The sequence below is a fragment of the Lathyrus oleraceus genome, chromosome 5, assembly GCF_024323335.1.
Source record: "Lathyrus oleraceus cultivar Zhongwan6 chromosome 5, CAAS_Psat_ZW6_1.0, whole genome shotgun sequence".
In the NCBI taxonomy this organism is placed as follows: domain Eukaryota; kingdom Viridiplantae; phylum Streptophyta; class Magnoliopsida; order Fabales; family Fabaceae; genus Lathyrus; species Lathyrus oleraceus.
The window spans coordinates 30,986,476-31,000,001 of NC_066583.1; the positions used below are offsets into that span (position 1 = coordinate 30,986,476).

At 37.6% G+C, this 13,526-nt stretch overlaps 1 pseudogene; it reads left to right on the top strand.

Annotated features, from left to right (window-relative positions):
* Positions 1–8,217: 8,217 nt before the first annotated feature.
* On the top strand, positions 8,218–11,468 carry LOC127083289 (la-related protein 1C-like; annotated as a pseudogene).
* The last annotated feature ends 2,058 nt before the right edge of the window (positions 11,469–13,526 follow it).

The following is a 13,526-nucleotide window of genomic DNA, read 5'->3' on the forward strand; positions in this document are numbered from 1 at the left end:
AGGCAATTGCTGTCATGCTCGCTTGATGCTCGCTAGGCGAGGCAGTAACGAGCTGATTCGCTAAGCTGCTCGCTAGGCGAAGCAGCAGCGAGCGCTGCGTGACAGCACTTATTTAAAATCTCAGCAGGCCACTCATTTTGGCCCAAACACAAATTTTCTGTTTTTGCAACTCTGCTGAGGCAATTTAACCGAGCACTCACCACACTCTCTCATTTTCATCTCTCTCACAAACACTCAAACCCTAATTGGAAGATTGCAAACCTTACTCCACTTCACATTTCAATCAATTCGTTTAACTAAGGTTTGCCCTAATACAATTTCTGTATGTTTGAGCTCTGTTTATTTCTGATTTGAATGTCATTTAGGATGAAGTTGTTGGTATGGGAAACTTTAGGTTCGCATGTGGGATTTTAGGTTTTGCAATTGGGGATTTTAGGTTTGCATGTGAATCTGTAATTACCAATAGTATAGAACGTTTCTTTAATTGATATATCATTAGGTTCTGAAATTGAAACCATTAGCATGTGGGTTTTGGGAAGATTTCTCTGAAAATACTGCAGAACCCAAAAACCCGTAAGGTTCGCTAGCAGCTCGCTAGGCGAACCAGAGGCGAGCATTCGCTGCCACTTCGCTAGGCGAAGCAGCAGCGAGCATGACAATTCTTTGATTTCTGGTTTTGCTGTCTAATCTGTTTTGTGTGTGTTGTTTCCTCTTTATGTTTTGCAGATGGAATCTAGATCCGGCGCTTCAAAGAAGAGAAAGGGAGGGAACATTTCCCGTCCCGTAACAATACAGTTTGATACCGACAAGTTTGTCGGGCCGAAGCAAGCCGCAAGGTACATTGCTTTGGAGAAGCGGAAAATTCTACCGGAGAAGAGATTCATCATCAACCCTCAAGGCACAAACAGAGCATTCGCCGGGTTGATTGACACAAAGAAGTGGGATCGGTTAATTTCCCCACTCGAGCATTATGATATCGCAACGGTACGTGAGTTCTATGCGAACGCACTACCGGATGATGACGAGCCGTTTACTTGGATATCTCGAGTGGCCGGCCGTCCCGTTGCGTTTGATCGGGATGCCATTAACCGAGTCCTAGGTGAACCGCTCCAACTGGGAGCTGAGGAGAGAGACACCTACCACACAGACTTGCGGCTTCACCGGGATATTGATGCAATCTCTGCTGCCCTGCTGTTAAGAGGGAAATCAGTTGAGCTGAACCCATCTGGGGTTCCTATGAGATATCACAGGGAGGACATGACTCCCTTGGCTCAACTGATCCTGCTATTGGTTCTGACAAACATCCAACCAAAGTCCCACACTTCTACAGTGCCGATCCCAGTGGCACACTTGGTACACTCTATCCTCACTAACATCCAAATCAATGTGGCGAGGATTATCGCTTATGAGCTTAAGTCCGTGATTGAAAGCGGGCTAAAGTCGGGGGCTCGTGTGAATTGTCCCCTGGCTTTCCCCTGCCTAATCATGAGTTTGTGCATACAAGCGAGGGTGCGGCTACCTTCAAGGGGTCAGGTAAGGATCCCGTCGCCCATTGATGACAGGTATGTGGCCAAGTATTGCAGGGCGAAGAATGTTAGAGGCAGTGCAGCTGCAGAGAGTACCCCGGCTTATGATGGTCCTGGTACTTCTACTCCTGGACCAGATCCTTACCTGCAAGCTGTCTGTGATTACAATTGGGACTGGATGGCGGCTACGCAGCGTGCCATGATAGATATGCACGATTCTATGCAGCGGTTACAGCTGCAGGGAAGTGACCCCACCGGTGCTCATTCCTTGATGACGTGTGAGCAGTTTCTGCTTAACGCTAACTGGCCTGTGGACAGACCTGTGTATGGTGAGGGGGCGGGTGCAGGAGCGTCTTCTGGTGCTGCAGATGATGATGATGATGATGAGGCTACCGGTTCTGAAGCCGGTAGTGAGGAAGGTTCTGAGCCCTTGGAGGGTTAAGTTATTGTATTTTTCATTTTTTATGTTTATTTCTATTGTATTTTCGGATTGCTGTATTTTGATTTTGGCTTTGTACTTTTGGGGGGTGTTGTCCCCCATGAACAATTTTACATTTTGAAGTTATTATTATTTATGTTTTTAATTTTGTTTGTTTTAATAAATTTTTGGTTGATTGAGTGGCAAACCTTCTAGATTGGTTGCTCCTCAAAGAAGTATCCAATGAAGGTGCATCCGAGCTTGGATGGCAATGATAAGAATAAACAAGTGAATAAGGCTAAGGTACATGGTTACCTCCGGCTAGAATTTTAGAATGCACTAAGAACTTTACTCTTTTTTGTAATTGAGTATTGTCTTTTTGCAACATAATTGAATGAATGTTTCATCTAGGACTTAAAACCACAAATTGTGAGGAAACCTCCATTGTACACTTAAATGCTGGATTCTAATAAGTTTTGTTGATTCATTTGATTCATGCTTTGTCTTTTATTATTGTGAATATGTGGAAGCAATTAGAAATGATCAAGGCACTTGTTTTCTATCGAGCACAACCAGTTCCAAATACGACTTACCTGTGAGCAGAGAGAGTATTCGTTAACCCTTTGAGCTTAAACAGTTGAATCTCAGCTTGAAATAAAGCGAGATTTCAAAAATCTTTTTTTACAACCCGGAAAATCTTGATTATTGTTCTTTTGCCGTAAAAAGTTAAGAGCATTCACTTAGGGTGAGTAAGAAATTAGTTGGGGAGAACGAAAATGAGAATCGGTAAGTACCACAACTCTTGAAAAACCGAGCAAGCATAAAAAAAAATATATATAGAAAATATAGAAAAGAAACATCTGTTTTGTAAATATGATGTGAAAGAAAAGAACAAAAATAGAAAGAATGAAAATGAATGCTTGCTTGGAAGAAAAATAGTGAAAAATAAAAATTGAGTTGTGAAATAAGAGTTGTGAAGGTTTCAAATGAGAAACAAATGGAACGAAGTCGAGATGTGTGAATAATGTACAGTGAATGTCTCTTTTGCATCGGCAATTTCGTTTTCAATGGCCTTAGAAATGACCCTTGTTTGTTAACCTGACCAAGCTTCAACCGAAAAGCCCTTAGTGATCTTCGTGCTTCCACATTACCATTTATAATTGTTAGACATTGTATGAATCGAATTGATTTCTTCATTATTTGTTGGAGAGTGAGATTATTCCCGCGGTTGCAAACGCGTAAATTCTTCATTCCTTATTCGAAGAGGAGAGATAGGGTGATTCATTCAGAATAATATTGTTGTAGATAGATAAATATTTCGCATTGCTATTAAGTTTTAGTTCTTGTGTATTATTTTATTCGAACCGTTGGAAACTTGTATATGCTGATTCGCTTGTGTTTGAGCCATTTTATCCAACTTCGGAGAAACCATTTTCTTAAAGCAAATCCTCTTGTCCTTCAAGAGGCATACTTTGCTTGAGGACAAGCAAGAATCTAGTTGGGGAGAGTTGTTAGATGCCCAAAAGTGCTTATTTGAGCTATCATATGTGGGCATCTTTCACTCTATTTCCTTGCTAAAATGTCGAAACCACCTTTGTTTCAGATGAAATGCAATACAATGATAATCTATCTTGGTACCTTTGATTTGTGTGTTATTATGCAGGAATTAGGCATGAAATAATAGAAAATGAAGACACAAGAAATGTGGCAAAGGGATCAAATGAAACAAGCATTCATCAGCTGCCTCGCTAGGCGAGGGCTGTGGCGAAGGACTCGCTAGGCGAGCGTCCAGCGAGAAGCTCCAGTATTTAACAGAGGCAAACATCACCACACTCGCTAGGCGAGCTTCCAGTGAGGAGTGTGGCGAACGCGTCCAGACTTGGTGAAAAGCGCAGCCAGCACTCACTCGCTAGGCGAGCCATTAGCGAGCTCCCAGCAAGCATTCCAGTAGCAAAACCTCTCAACCTCGCTGGGGCGAAGGTTGAAGCGTGTCCTTCGCTAGGCGAAGGTTTTGTTCGCTAGGCGAACATGACAGTCTGGGAAAGGCTGTTTCTCTGGGCGCAGGTGCCTCAGGTGCCTCAATTAGGGGCCCCAAAGTACAATGAAGAAACCAACATAGATGTGCTATACTCTAACTCTATCTTCGACAACATGATTAGGTCATAAATGCCTGTGTCTTTCCAGTTCTGGGATTTAGCTTTCTATAATTTCTTTAACCAATCTAAATAATCTGTGGGGTCTTTGAATGTGGGGGGTAGCGCGGAAACCCTGAATCCATTGTTCATAAACCTTAAATCTATGGTTTCACTAGCCTTAGGGTTTTCAGTGGCGATTATTCCAGTCCTAGGGTTTTTTGCTTGCCCTATAGGCTTGAATTTGTGATAAGAGGGGAAATACTCTCTAAGCTTGCTAGAATTAATGTCTAAATCAGTAAGAGGCCCAAATAATGCATTTTTTTGCCCAAAACAGAAATAGGGATGAGTACCTGAGAAGCATAGATTCTGCGTTGTTCCTCTGTTTTGGGTTCTGGAATATATTGGTGGTTACCCACCGTTATTGGAGTAGACAATGTAGTGAAAGGAGGAAGCTCCAAAATCTTCTTGGGAGCTTTTGCTTTAGTAGTTGTGGTCTTGATAGCTACGCTCACTTCTTTAGGGGCTTTTCTTGAAGTCGCAATTTATGTTGGAGATTGAAAGAGAGAAATCTGGGTTTTATGGTTGAAGATTGTTTGAAGAGAAATATCTAGAGAGTTCAGAAGTTCAAAAAGCGTAAAGTGTGAAATGGGTAAGATTGTGGGTTTTATAGGCGTGCTTGAAAGAGAGAACGCTTCAAATCAGCATTAATGGTTGACAAGTTAGTGGGACACGTGTCTTCCTTGGACAGTGTGATGGAGAGATGTTAATTAATGTATGAACCCACGATTTCCTAGAGTCTAGGAAACGTTATGATTGAAAAGATTCGGCTGTAGGCTGAGGAGACGTGGTTAGGAGAAAGGTAATGGTGATTCTGACGTCACCAAACAACTGGAGAAACTGAAAAGTTTTACAACATTGGAACACCTGGCAAAATGTCAAAGTTGTTTGAGGCGTCAAAGCGTGTTCTCAAAAAATGTCTTTTTCTCTCATATGTCGAAAATAACATTTTTTGGGGGCAATTTGTTAGCTCATAATTTCGACGCCCACTATAGAATTACCAAAAAGGGAAATCCTATGTAGAGATGTTTCGACCATGTGAACAGGTTTCAACCAGATATGGTATTAAAGAGATCCATTCGAAAGTCCCTGGGTAGTAAGGGCTAGCGTACAGTCAGGACTTAGAAATATTTCTTCAAATGTTTGAGGACGGTTTTCAATTGGAGATTCAAAATTCAAATAAATGAGGGAACTTTGCTCTTATATGAAACTGCTAGAGGTACACGTGGGTCATAATGGATAGTTGCGTCGATGCAAAGTGCCATGTGTCTCGACGTGATTGAAGGGCCGTTAGAAACGGTTATTTCGATTGAGTATAAATAAAGGGCCTTAGTGTTAGGATCGGTGTGTCAAAGTGTGTACAGAGTCTGTAAAATCTACCAAGTACCCGTGTGAAGAGGAACCGTAAATTAAGAAATGTACGTTTGTTTACACCATTGTCAGTTACTTTGAAGCAATACAATTTACCTTTACTTTTCCAGAAATACATCTTTTTACTTCTTTAGTTCAAACAGTCTTAATACTTCTTTATTTCGAACACTTGCCTTTACTACTCGGTTATCATCAGTTTCTTTTACAGTTTTTCTCTTTAATTCATATTAGTCTTTTACCGTCTAAGTTTTAATCATCAGTTCCACAAACACTCTCGAAGTGTTAATATTTACTAGAATTTACTTTAAAAACAGTTAGCACATGTCCTAGGATCAATCTGGTCGATCCTGTGAGTAACCAAATTTAGTAATTTGGAAGATCAGCGGTTGTTTACCAATTTTCACGGCAAATAGAGGGTAGGAAAGCTCCAGTATCATTCCTTCTTTACTACTTAAGGCTCGTGAGTCGTGACATGTAATTCTCATCTTAACTTTCAAGTTGTTTGAGAAGAGTCTTTGTCGCTTGTTGCATTACTACTTCATGAAGAGATGGAGACTTGACAATTGATTGACGAGAATCACACTAAAGTCCATGAATAAGGGAGAATGCTTTGAATAGCTAGGGCCTATGCCCCGTACGCAAAGTTACTCTAGACAAGGATAGGAGAAACTCCGTTTCATCACTCCTTATTGCTTAAGGCTCATGGCGCATGATACTTCTCATAACTGACAAGTTGTTGGAGAAGAATCTTCATTGTTGCCCCTTGTGTTGATGTTGTTTTTTGTGAGAAGACTTGGTAGTTTATTTGATTAGTATCGCACTAAAGTCTATGAATAAGGGTGAATGCTCTGAATAGCTAGGGCCTACGGCCCGTACGCAGAGTCACTCTAGACAAGGATAGGAGAAACTCCGTCTCATCATTCCTTATTACGTAAGGCTCGTATCGTACAATTTGAATCATATTTATCAAGTGTTGACCTTTTATTTATATTGTATGGTCCGCTGCTTGGTGTGACTGAGGATGTCTTGATTGAGAATCTGACTTGAGGCCTCGATCTCCACAGCTTACAGAAAAAATTCCAACATCAACAATGAAAGTCACAAGAACAACAAAGGAAAAAGAAACCTTACATGGGATGATAAAGACCACAAGAAGATAAGAATCAATAAAATATGCAAAAAAAATGATGAAAATGGACAAAAACAATCAACGTATGAGGATGGGTACTACTCTAAAATTAAGACAGGAAGAGATAATAGGATCAAGCAGATTACCTAGCACAAGGGAGAGAGTTCTGGAACCAAGAAAGTTATCACTAGTAGGGAGGATATACATTAACACTGTTACCAAAACCACAGTGTTAAAGAGAAGGAAATTAGTAAAGCCACCATCGGAAATAACAAAGCGAATAACCTAGTCCAAAAGGATAAAAAAGAAAGTGTTACTTGGACAAAAGATCTGAATACCAGCCGATACAATAAGCAAGACAAGTTTCACCACTGCAAGAACAACCTTGAGATTAGCAATATAAAAGGTACCATAAATTTCAATTAGATCAACCACATTGAAGATAAGGAGCCAGAGCAAAATCAAAATGAGCAATCCATAAATACCACTTATCTTCAAGAAAACCGAAACTCTAATGATGGAAATTCTCTAGGAACGAACTTAAATTGCAATACCACCTTGCAATATGAGAAGGATAAAAATACAACAAACAAAAGATTGATTAATCAAAATTACTTAGATATGGACCAAACCAAAATCATCAAGGAAAATCGGATGAACATTCACATCAATGTGAAAAATCACAAGGGGATAGTTAGAATATACAACACCATTTAACATGACTACAATGGAATCGTAATCATCAATATTAATGCAAACCTGACGATAGATAAATAGTGACATATGGGAACGACCTTCACCATAGACGACAACACGATAACTGAAGCAACTTGGACTTAAATGATGTATAAATATCCAACCTCAATAGAAGTGAAAGTTATGCTAAATGCTTTGAACATGATTAATAAGATGAAACATAAAGATATAATGATGCAAACCAATTGTAAGTCACCGATTAATATGCTTCAGAACCATAAAAGAAACAACATAAAAAAGAAAAATATCGATAAACAAAATTTCAATCAAATTTCAAAATGTTGAGGTTCAATCTGTCAATATAGAACATTCAATCATTAGACCTCTTATGTTTTCGAAAGACCATAACTATAAAAAAAATTAATGTGATTTTACAACAAGCACGCAAACACTAGTTGTAGCTGAATATCTCTATTAACAATTAATTGAAGTCTTATCATTTAAAAAAAAATGTATTTTATACTAGTTTTTTTAACTAAATAAATATATTTATCATTAAAGATGTTGTTTTAGTTTAAAGACTTGAAATGGTTAAATAATAAATACCTATAAATAGAAATTTAATTGCTTATACGTGGCAAAGAGAAAGAAAAGAAATGTCCATTTGACACTTAATTAAATAGCTAACAGAATAACGAAATTTAAGGCTGAAAAAAAAATAATTTACTTAATATTTTAATATAATTTATGGCCCAAATCGAATAGTTGACGACTAAATAGGGGGTTTATTCTATGAGATATAATAAATTTAAAGCCAAAAATATAAATAAAAAAACGAGTTTATAATTTTTAATAAATATTTTGTATTAGGTTTATAATGTGATGTCACATAGTGCATGCTTCACTTCCCTGACTTTGAGGGGCCGTAAATCGGAAAAGAGGAGAGCGGAAGGAGAAACCAACCATGGCTCTGTGTTGAGGAGAGTGAGACAATAACATCATCAAGATCTTAATCCATTCTACCAACACAAACCCTAATCCCCAATTTTTAATTTTTAATTTTTTTTTGTTAATCTCTTGATATTCATTATCCTTCATGGCTATTTGTTTTTTCATCCTTTTCGGATCATCATACTAATCGCTAATCGATTGATCGATTTCGATTCTCTCTGCATTCGTTTTTACAGAATCAGAAACCCTAATTAGCAATGTCTTCTACTCCACCTGATGCCAACCCTGCCGCCAACTTCCCGCGAAATAACCTAACCTCTCCGTGGGCTCAGGTTGTTCGCGGCGCTGATTCCGATTCGGTCAGCAATCAAACGCCGCCGGAGTCTTCTTCGCCGTCGTCTCTCGATTCGGGAAATTCTGTTGCTCCTGTTGTTGCTGCTGTTGCCGCTGTTGTTGTTGCCGGGGAAAGCTCTAATGCTGATAAGGATAACAATGCGGGTAACCCTAGGAGATCTGCTTGGAATAATCTTCCCAATGGCGGTGTTGCTGAGGTGAGTCCGGTAATGGGGGCTGTCTCTTGGCCTGCTTTATCGGCTAAGCCTTCTGGAAAATTGCCATCTGATTCATCATCCTCTGGTGAGGGATCAAGCTCCGTTCCTCAGGTTAGGTTTTCACAACGGTCTCAATTCTGTTATCTTTTGTTCATTGAATTTCTAGAAAAACATGTTAATTTGTTTTAATTTGATCAAAAAAATTAATGATTGATTTTTTTGTTGTTGTTATTTTTGTTATTATCATGAAATTTGGTAAGGTGAATATGGCATTAGAACATAATCATTCAATTCAATGATCATGTTCATGGAATCATTGGGTATATATTACTCTCTTTATTTTCCAATTATATTTTTTTTCTTGCTGTTATTTTTTTCCCCTAGGGTCCTGTTACATTGAACAACCCTCGGGAACAACCTACTGCTAATGGGAATGTGGAACCTACTCCTCCGGTGAATCATGGTGTGACTAATAGACAACAGGTGAGGCGCGGAGCAGGCGCAGGCAACAGTGGTAGCAACATTAGCAATGGGCCTGGTTCTTTTCCCAACAGCTTCTCCACCCCCCCTCAGGCTGATCTTCGACCACAGGCTTCTCCTCCACCATATCCGGTGATTCAGATCACTTCAAATACCACATTTGTCAACGGGGTTCCGCCTTACCGGAACAACAATGGCTGGGTTCCAAGAGGACCTGTTGGGGCTTATGGGGTGTCGGTGGATGAGCACAGGAACCCTAACCGCAGGGGTAATTATGGGAACCGTCCACATAACAACAACATTAGGCGCAATCAGGATCCAGGAAATATAAACACTAGAGATGTTCATGGACATCAACATAGGATGCAGTCAGGAAGATTTTCAAGGCCCACAGTACCTAACACTGCTTCGTTTTTAGGTTCTCAGCCTATGAGACCCTATGTAAACCCTACTGGGTTCCATGGTCAGTTTATTAATTTGTTTATTCAATCTTGTTTCTACTACTAGACAACTAATCTTTTCTTTTCTTTTTAGAATTCTATTATTATCCAACTGTTCAACTCGAACCCTTCGGAGGTGTGCCATTTTTGACTCACCCACCTCCTCCAGCTGTGTTTGTCCCAGTTCCAGAGAATTCTCTGACCACTGCAATAGTCAAGCAAATTGACTATTACTTTAGGTGATTTTTTAATCAATTTATTGTATCCACAAATCCCTTTTGTTTCTTGTTTTTTGCTCTATTACTTTTTGGCGAATTTTTATTCATTATCTGATATGTTTTTGACAGCGATGTTAATTTAGCGAAGAAAGACGACTATCTGCAGCTCCAGATGGACGAACAGGGCTGGGTTCCAATTAGTGTGATTGCAAACTTCCCCCGAGTAAGTTAATTGTTGCTTTTTTGATTTTATGATTGTGAAATTTTAGGTATTTACTAGCACATGTTTTTGATAGACTATTTATAGTTACTTTATTATAAATATAAACCTAGTTTTATTACCTCTGAAGATTTTGCTTTTTCAGTTGATCATAAAGTGAGTTAATGAGATGCAGTTAGTATATCAAAATATTAAATAACAAATGAGCTAAGAATAATGAAAAACTAGATTTTGTTGGTGCTGATGTCATATTGCCTAGTTTTTTGTAAAAAAGTTGAAACATCAACACACAAACTAAAAAGTAATTGAGATTTTAATTGTTAATATTATTAATCTATATGCTGTGAATTGATCCTTGTACTACCTGGTGCCGATAAGTCTTCATTCTCCGCGAGTATTCAGGTTTTAACTTGATTAAACTTTCATTAATATTGTATTATAATATTTTGTTTTTATTCTTAAAATTGTCATTTTGCAGGTTAAAAGTTTGACCAGTAACATTGAGTTGATTTTGGATTCATTGAGAACTTCGTCACTCGTGGAAGTGCATGTAAGCTGTTGTGGTTCTATTGTATTTTCTGTTTGAGATACATTTCAATAGTATTAGTCTAGAAGGTTATCAATTTTATTATATTTTTTACTAGTTTCTCATTTTTTCATTTTCAACTTTGCGGTAGGGTGATAAGCTGAGGAGGCGTAATGACTGGATGAGGTGGCTGCCCTCTGCTCACCAACGGGCTAGTTCTGGTTCTGTATCACAAGTGGATCAAATTGCAATCACATAGCTGTTGATTTCGATATGATCACTCTAGATGAAACAACTATCTATACAAGTTCCAATGCTACCACAAATGGGGATTTGTAGAAGAGTCTTCCCGTCAGTCTCAGCTCTCTATACAGTTAGGGAGCCACAATTAAAAACTCAATATATCTACCTCAATCTTCAATAGTTAACCCATTATAGTATTTGACTATGTTATTTTGATTTTAAATTTTTTGGAAGAGATGTTTGGAAGTTCAATTCTTTCATGATCACTTTGGTCGATTTTGGCAGTAGTTGATTAGACATTCTGATTTTGCTGGAGATATGATGGTCCTAAAGACAAAAAGAAGTTGGTTAGAATTAGAAGAAAATTAGAATTTTGATGGAGATAGATTTGTTGGTTTTGTATAGCTTTATATTTTATGCAACAACTAATTTATTCATTTTCTGGTGGTCTGTGTGGGTGAATTATTTCATCAATTGAAATGGCATGATGAATTGAGTTTGTTTCAATTTGTTTGTTGAGATGTTTTTTTTTATTAATGCATAATGATCTTGAATTTCATTTGCATTGGTTGTTTTCTTGACCGACCATTCATCCCGTTATATACCTAAGTCGTTTCTGATGTGAAACTTGTGTTCCACATGACACTAATGCTGTCTATGAACATGTTGTTTGGTGAGTGTTGTCTAGACACATTCTTATTATATACTTGTAAGAGGGAAACTGCATGTTATAAGGAAACCATTTTTGTTTTCTGTGTGTAGTCAAGGACCATATTGACAATATGGTATAAGGCATATAGTCACCAATTACGATGGTCGATTGCGAAATGGAATGGATGTGGCAAGCTCATGGTTGAAAATGCTTTGTTTTTCGTATTGGTCACAGATTTTTGGCAAGTAGATGGTATGTCTGTCTTTAGGTAAAGAAAGTATCAGGTTCAAAAAGTACTTCATTAGTTTGTCTTATCAGATTGTCTTGATTATCCTGACTAATCTTTTGTGGTGTAATACTCTTGATAAGGCATATGTTTCTTATTCCTTCAACTAGTCAAATGTTTTCAGGTATGTTGATCACCCACTTGGCCAATTTCTAGCATGACATTAGTTCTTAATCAGCGTCCCCTCGAGTAGGTCTACCTACAATCTCTTGTGGGATTGCTCTCTATACTGTCCCAAATCATATTTAAGTTTCAAGTCAACTTGATTAGAACACTACTTTGCAAGTAATATACAAGTGTATGTGAGGCAATCTTTTTGCATTTCCATCACTGCTGCATGATGCATATGTGGCCATAAATCATATTGTTCTGCATCCTACATGCTCCAATTTCTTATAGCCGACCAATATTGATGAACAAACTTGCTCCTCCTAAACTCCTCACATGCCTCTTTTTATAATTATGAATTATCTCAACAGTTGAAGTCATATGCCCCATTAATATTTGATATTACAGTCATATAGCACCCAGGATAGTCAATATAGCACCCATGATTTGCTCAAGTTGGAATGGTCTGTTCATGTTACTCAAGTCATATTGTTGATTTCCTTTCTAAGTTGGGATCTAGTCAAGATGGCAAGTTGAAGATTCCATCTTCACTTGTTAGTCTAAATGGACGTTTAAGGTTGTAATGTGCTTTTCTGGTTTTTTATTCTCTTTCTTTTGCTCATTATCTTTAGAGCACTCATAGCACATTTTGTTCCCCAATTATCTAAAGCACTTTTAAAATACGGCTACACACGCAGCAATAATGCATCAGATAAAAGGGTATCCGGGGAAGTAGTGGCGCACTACAATACATACTCCATAACTATTCTGACGATGCGAGCATAGAATACTATGAGATAAAAGAAAAAGGGGTGAATATTTTTACGGTCACAATCTAAACAACAATCATTTAGGTTGACTTGCATAAAATATATATTATTCAATTTTTTTCTCGTTATTTCGAAAACATCTATCATTTTTTTTGTGGGTACATAATAATTTTTATTTAAAATTATGACTACACAAAGTGTTTCTAAGAAAAATAATATATATTATTATAGAGTATTTTAAAAATACATTTGATAAAGATATAATTTTATTAAAATTTTTGAGCAAAAATGTTTAATAAATTTTTTCAAATGACAATGTTTATAACTATCCAAGTTTCAAATAAAAAAATTACAATGTAGAGCAGAAACTAATTGAATTGTCGCATGCATTGGACAAATTAGAGGCTAAATTAATTGAATTGACGTCTCTTATAGGTCAAATCAATCTAATTGACGCATATATATTAGTGTTAAGAGATGGCCTATGGATAGTGAGTGTAAGTTTTTATTCTTTTTTTTTAATAATAAAATAATTAATTAATTAAAAGGTTGAATAAACATTAATAATATTTAATTTAAATTGGATTACATATGAGCATATTTTTTACACTAACATTAACAAGCCGTTTGATCATACATGGAGCTGGTTCCACACCTCCGAGGTACCCTTTCTTGTACAAGTCTCCGATGATTCACATGCTGTGGTGTTTGATACGAGGTCCTTTGAGCATCACCATTATCAAATTCTC